Source organism: Pogoniulus pusillus, chromosome Z, assembly GCF_015220805.1.
Source record: "Pogoniulus pusillus isolate bPogPus1 chromosome Z, bPogPus1.pri, whole genome shotgun sequence".
NCBI lineage: Eukaryota > Metazoa > Chordata > Aves > Piciformes > Lybiidae > Pogoniulus > Pogoniulus pusillus.
The window spans coordinates 56,151,402-56,158,729 of NC_087309.1; positions in this window are offsets into that span (position 1 = coordinate 56,151,402).

Here is a 7,328-nt window from a genome sequence, read left to right on the forward strand (position 1 = left end):
AGGAACAAGCCATGCTCTGTTTTTTAATGGACTGGTCACAATATGCCACAGTGTCCTGACTGCTTTGTGAACAGAACTCAAAAAAGTACTTAAGAGATGTAAATTATACAATAAATATCTTCGCTTGGGATTTTGCAGAGTCCGTGCCTCAATTGTCACAGTTCTGTATGTAGCAAGTAGTGCTGAAAACCAAAACTTTGCACTAAATAACTTTCAGCTGCATTTTACAATGTGTTGCAATGCATAAAAAAATTAATTATGTTCCCATGACTAGATATTGGACTTAAATTAAAATGGCATGCTATGATTCAAAATTCTGTTGTGATTCAAGTCTGTTATTTTTCAGAAGTAGAGAAAGAGTAAAGCAGTTTAACAAACTCATATTTTTTTTTGTTTCTGAGGTTTTTTTGTTGTTGTTCCAGATTGCCTTTGAAGTCCACTGCATGTGGTAATTACTTTTTATTAGATTGCTAAACCAGGCTTCTCCTGAAAAGCAGTGTAATAGAACTTGTCATCTATCTTTATGTTGTTTTTAAAGTTTTAAATTGTATATTTGTTCCCATTTCTATATTTTGTAACTCACTGGTGAGTTTTCTCTATAACACAGCACTGAAATTGCTATTCCTATGTATGTCTTTTGCATGCCACATAAACAGGATGTGAAATAAGATAAAGTTGACTGTTAGATGCTCATGGTAAAATATCAGAATATTTTAAAAGTGCTACAATTTCCAAGAAAAAAAGAAATGTCAGTTTGTTTCAGTAAGCTACTAAATATACTCAGATTGATGTCTTCATGCCTTTGGTGGAGAAAGACCTGCATGTGAAGAAGAGGAACTTCTCATACACATGAGAAGTATATGGTCTGCTATGATGAAAATGTAGTCTGTATTCCCTTATAGTTTTAGACTAGAAACTAGAGCAAGGATTTTTGACCTGACATCTCAAAAAATCTGAACATCCTGACATTCACATCTGTTTTGATGTTTCCAGGTAGCTTTCACTGAAAATGTGTTAGATAGACTTCATTTAAAACATTACTATTTGTGATCAGACTTTCACTAGTGTAAATCTGGCAATAAAATGGAGTTAGAATTGGATGTGGTTTGTTTCTGATCTGGTTTTTTTTTCTTTCAGTTGACTATGTTTCAGGTTTGTTCCAGCTTGAGAGACCTTTTTTTAAGTTATTTCTGCAAATTGTTTACAAATTAACTGGCTGATAAAATGTGGTTACTGGTGTTTACTGTGTGCTCAATATTATTCATGTAAGAGCATGTAGTACCAGGAAATACTTTTCTCCTTATTGCTGCAAATATTGACTTTTTGCTTATGAATATCCATTTACCTAAAAAACCCTAACAAACTAGTTATAAGCATTTTTCCTTGTTAATTTCCATGCCAGTAGTTGTACCAAAACTAATTTTATTTTATTTTTGTTGACATTTTTATCAATATGGCTGTTTTCTGTAGACTATTGGCTTTAGAGATAATTTACTGTGAGATGATAATCTGAATTAGAAGAAAGTTTTGAAGATATGTCCAGTGATGTGCAGGACCTAGCACTGTATCGGTAGGGATGCTGTTACTAGCAGGTCTGCAGCTGATGAGATACATTGACTCTAATGGTGAAAATAGGAAAAATTAAAAAATAAAAACGAACCAGAAAGAAGAGTGAGAGACAGAGTACGAGAAGTGGAAAGGGAGATGTAGGCACCAATGAGAGAAAGACGTTGAGAGAAGGGAGGGGGAGACAGAAAGAGAATGAAAATTGCTCCCGAATGGCCAGTAGGGAAGAGAAGTGTTCACAACTTCCCATATAAGTGTCCCTCCGCCAGTTCCCTTTCCCCTGCAGCAGGTAGTCCCTCCTCCTAGTCCTTTTCCCAAAACAGCTTGATATCTGAGATAATTCAATGTTGGTTGTTCCTGCTTTTGATGCTATTATTACTGATGGGAACACATGCTGGCCAGTGAAATTGCTGAACAGCTGTTTTATTGCTGAGTTTTCTGCAAATGCTCTACTATAACAGTAACAAAACCAATAAACTGAAACTCCCATTTATTGTTGAACACCACTGATCTGGATCTAGCAAGACTTCAGATCCAGACATGCTCAAGGACCTAGTCAATTTTAGTCCAAACAACAATAATATCTAAAATAAACTGTGAAGGCTAAGATGGAAGCTTGACTGCAATGTATCACAGTATCATCAGGGTTGGAAGAGACCTCACAGATCATCAAGTCCAACCCTTTACCACAGAGCTCAAGGCCAGACCATGGCACCAAGTGCCACGTCCAACCTTGCCTTGAACAGCCCCAGGGACGACGACTCCACTGCCTCCCCGGGCAGCCCATTCCAGTGTCCAATGACTCTCTCAGTGAAGAACTTTCTCCTCACCTCAAGCCAAAATCTCCCCTGGCGCAGCCTGAGGCTGTGTCCTCTTGTTCTGGTGCTGGCCACCTGAGAGAAGAGGGCAACCTCCTCCTGGCCACAACCACCCCTCAGGTAGTTGTAGACAGCAATAAGGTCACCCCTGAGCCTCCTCTTCTCCAGGCTAAGCAATCCCAGCTCCCTCAGCCTCTCCTCGTAGGGCTGTGCTCAAGGCCTCTCACCAGCCTCGTCGCCCTTCTCTGGACACACTCAAGCATCTCAATGTCCCTCCTAAACTGGGGGGCCCAGAACTGAACACAGTACTCAAGGTGTGGTCTAACCAGTGCAGAGTACGGGGGCAGAATGACCTCCCTGCTCCTGCTGACCACACCATTGCTGATGCAGGCCAGGATGCCACTGGCTCTCTTGGCCACCTGGGCACACTGCTGCCTCATGTTCAGGTGGGTATCAATCAGCAATGTGAATGCATTCTCAGAATTTACATGACTTAATCTACCCAGATTACATCAATTACAATTAGTTTAAGATTGCTTCTTTTTGTGGCTGCTGCTGACATATGTATATGTTATTACTTAACTATCCTACAGTAGTGTTGATGTAATGTATTATAAGGTTCATACAGTTGGTCATTTAAAATTAAAAAATCATACTGTGCTGTGGCTTTAGTGTCCACAAAGACTTCATTTAAACCTGCAGTGTTGTGTTACAACCTAGGAACAGACACAGCCTGTAAGGATGGCTCATGTGATATGCAGTCTGCACCTTTCAACCTGGATCCATCTCCTTCTTACCAAAAAACACAGATGCTGCAAGCGTTGGACCTTGACCCACTCTGAACAAGTGTGCTAAAAGAATGTACTTCTGCTGCATCATATGTTTTTCATTGCATTTGTCCTGTGCTGAAATTTAGAATTCTTCTTGTATTTTTCAGTCTTCTAGCCAGAGACTTCCAAAATTCAAAATTGCTTTGTCATTAAATATATCCTTTAACAAAGTCTTTCTACTGTTCTGGTAAAATGTCGGTGTCCAGTAAGGGCTAATGAACTAAAGAAGTCTTTTCCTAAACATGACATAAGTAAATTACACAACTTCCTTGACACAGTGTGCAAATTCTAGATAAACACTGTAGGTTTTTAATTTTAAGCTCTAGAAAAAAGAAAAAGTTGTCACTGTTTTCAGAGGAGGTTCATATTTCAGTGAGTTAAGTAGGAGTGTGATTCACTGCTCTGAAAATGTGCGTCAAGAGGAAGGACCAATAGGTGAGTGAAAGGTTAACAGTGTACTTAGGCAGATAGATAAAGCCAAGTGAACATGCCAAATGTGATGATAAAAGAGCTAGTTCTTATGTGATTAAAAATATTATCAGAGCTTTATGGGCAAAGAAATGCAGTACATTAGCTTTAAACGAGTCCATTCATGTCACAAGAAGTCCAACTACTGCTATTGCTGCAACACCTGCAAAGTCCACTTAACAGCTGGGTAAATGTTTAAGGAAATAACTTGTTTCAAGCTTCCTGCAGCCCAGATTACATTCCTCCTTTTAATATCTTTGTATAAACCCAGCATCTGCCCTCAAATCAGGCTTGGAAGGAATAACAGACACCCAGAAACATAACAATATTGTATTCGGAATATCAAAATAATTTTTATGAGTATATTCAGGCAATACACAGAAATACTGGCTACAGTTTTCCATGCAGTTCCACAGAGGACAGCTTCTGTAACGTCATAGAGAAAAAGCTGTTTAAAAGTTTGTTCTTACTATTTCCAGCATTCCTGGGATTCCAGCAGCAGGTAGAGCCATGAGGCTGTTGATGTAAACGAATAAAGGCAGAGATCTAAAAGATTAGGTACAAACTTTCTTATATTCAGGGGTTTGGCTTCCTGCCATATGTTCAGGCAATAAATTGGCTGTTACAAAGCTGCTTCTACCATTCCGCTGAGTAGCAGTATCCCATCAGAGACAACAACAGGCGAAAAAAAAAAGGTAAGCGAGAGTGGAAGGTTGCAGCAAGTTTTTAAATAGGCTTTGTTTAAAGATTATTTTATCGGACTACTTGTGTGGATTCTGATGAATAGTGATTTTTTTTTTTTTTAGTTCACTTTGAAGTTTTCTTCTGAAATCTCTTCCTTAGTCTAGTTTATGTTTATTTTAATATATTTCTGTACAGATTTCATAAAGTCTGACTGAAAGGCATGATAACTTTATTATTTATTAGCGGTAAGATGCCAGAAGTTCTTTTTAATCTACTGTTAAATTGAAACAAACTTGAAGAAGTTACTTATGTTCTTTGGATGCACGACTTTCATCTGCAACCTGATACATGCAAACCCATTCTGATTCTCTTCAGAAATGTAGTTTTAGAGATACCTTACTATGAGAGTACCAATATAGCATGAGATAATATTTGGGTCATGCCATCACGTGAATGAAAAAAAAAATAAATTCTGATTTCATGCAATGAATTTGATTTAATTTTATGGTCATGTGTGTCTGAAGGTTAAATGGAAAAGGGAATGATGGCTAAGGACAAATTAGATTGTTAATGGGGCAAGAGAAGCTATATGAGAAATACTTTGCTTCTGTTATATAAATTAATTGATATGGTCTATGCAGTGGGAGAAAATTCAAAAATCCCTGTGCTCTTAGGGTGATGTTGCTGCCACTGGCCACAGATGTGCTCAAATAGATCAGATTCCAGCAGTTTAAATAGCTATTAATCAAGTTTTTGGCTTCCTTTAGCTTAGATGAAAAACAAAACACAAAACAGACCCAAGTTTCCAAAACAAAGAGTGGCTGATTAGATCTGCAGCCAACAAGTGTATCCAGCTCTTCTAGCTGCCTTCAAGCAGCATATACTTAACAGAAAAGAGAAGAGAACTTAACAAATGGAAGTGAAAGACATTAAAATAAAGAAATAAATATAGGAAGAGGCACGCAGCATGAGTTATAATTAAGTGGGAGTCATTCGCAGCTATGTAAGAATACGGTGTGAGAGGAAAGGCGTACTGAAAAGAGAGCATTTATATGCATCAGTCTTAAGGGACATGTGAAAGAATTCAAAGTATGAAAGCTTTTGTTGTTCCTTTCAGGGAGCTTAGTGTGTTCTGGAGAAGGTCTGTCACAAGTTTTTTAAGTGCAGACCTTCAGATCTTCCAGATTGCTTGCCTGTATTTCTCAATAGAAAGTTTACTAAGAATTTATACACTTGCAGAGTACACTTCTGAATTTTTTTTTTTTTTTAATCTGGCCTTCCCTATTCAGGAATTCTTCAGAGTTTTGGCTTGTAATCATCCTCCTTTTGTACAGCAGTACGTGTAAATAATGCAGATGCAATGAATCTAAATGGCTTCCTTGGTATCACGTTAATTCTGAAAAAGAAATAATTTCATTAAGGATTTAGGTCTAACTCAACATACATTTGCATTGGCAGCTGCTGTATATGGAAGGCAGATCAGGAGAAGATGATTCCCTGACTGCTTAACTTGGCACGTTTTCAGTAAGAATGTTCTGTAAGATATTAAATGCCCGATTTTGAGCATCCTGTATCTAAAAAAGTCTTGACATTTTGTTGATGATGAGCACCTAGCACAGTAACTTCTCTGAAAATTCACAAGCTGGCATTACTGCCCACATTTGCCATCTGAGTCAGTTAAATGTTCGAAGAGGTCAGGTCCCACTTCGGACTTCATGAAAAAAAAAGAATCAAAAGGATTTGTCTTTTGTTTAGCATGCTCAGAGATAACACAATTTCAGCAAGATGAGGCAGACTCAGCATTTACTTTGTAACTCCAAATACAAGTTACGGGACATTTGAGAAATCAGAGGTCTTTCCTAAGAAGAATAAATTAATTCTTTCTAATAAATGTTTCACTTTTCAATGACCTAACTGAAAGCTTAAATGAAGGAGCTAAAGAGCATGAAAAAGAGCCTTATTTAGGCTTCATAGACTAGTAACAAGAATTGCCAAGGATAGAAGTATTTAATTTCTACCAGTTTGCTTAAATATTTCATAAGATATTCTGCATCAGTGAACAGAACTAAATCAGAAAACAGAATTCCCTTGCACTGGCTTGATGAACAAATCACTAGAGTAGTGTGGGAGCCAAGATTTCTCTGGCCTAACTGGTATTTTGTTATTCTGTGCAGAGCTGCACAAAATCTTCACATAGTTCATTTGCCAGAGTACCAGACAAAATTCGTTTATTTCTTGCCATGATCAGTCAGCATAAAATTAACAGTTGAATTCAAGAGAGTGTTTAGACTTGAGAATTTCAGTTTCTCTTTCTTCAAACCAAAGTAAGGCCCTTAGTTTTTCTGAAATGCAGTGATTTAAGCTGCTTTCACAGGACATATCACTGGCTGCATGGATGGTGTCTCAGAGTTAATGCAGTTCCCATTCTTAGACACCAGCCTCTTTTTAGGATATCTAGACTAGGTAATGCTTAAATTATTCTATTCATCTTGTCTTCAAAGCCTGAAAATGTTATCTTTTAAAAATTTAGTCACAAATAAGTTCAGAGTATGTTGAAGTGAAATGAGTTGTAAAAGAAACAATCATTTGAAAATGTGAATGGTTGCTAATGGTAAAAGATTGTTCATTTGTTTGTTTGTTTGTTTGTTTTGTCACTTGTGATATTCATTAGTAGTTCTATTATACTCAAATTTCCAAACTCTGGCCCTTATTCCCCGAGGTAATGTTTCCTGAACCTTGATTTGAGATGGCAATATGGCTGCATTTATTTGCTGAAAGTCAGATTGTGTTAAAGCTAGCATTATTTTTAATCACTTATGAATATTTGGCAAATCACTTAAGAGTGCAATCGAAATTACCTAAAAGAAAACTAAAAATTCAATCCACCTAACAGAGTACAGCTAGCTGACTGAGAAGCCTAAATAAATTAAACTGAAGCCACATATGATGCTCGTATTTTATC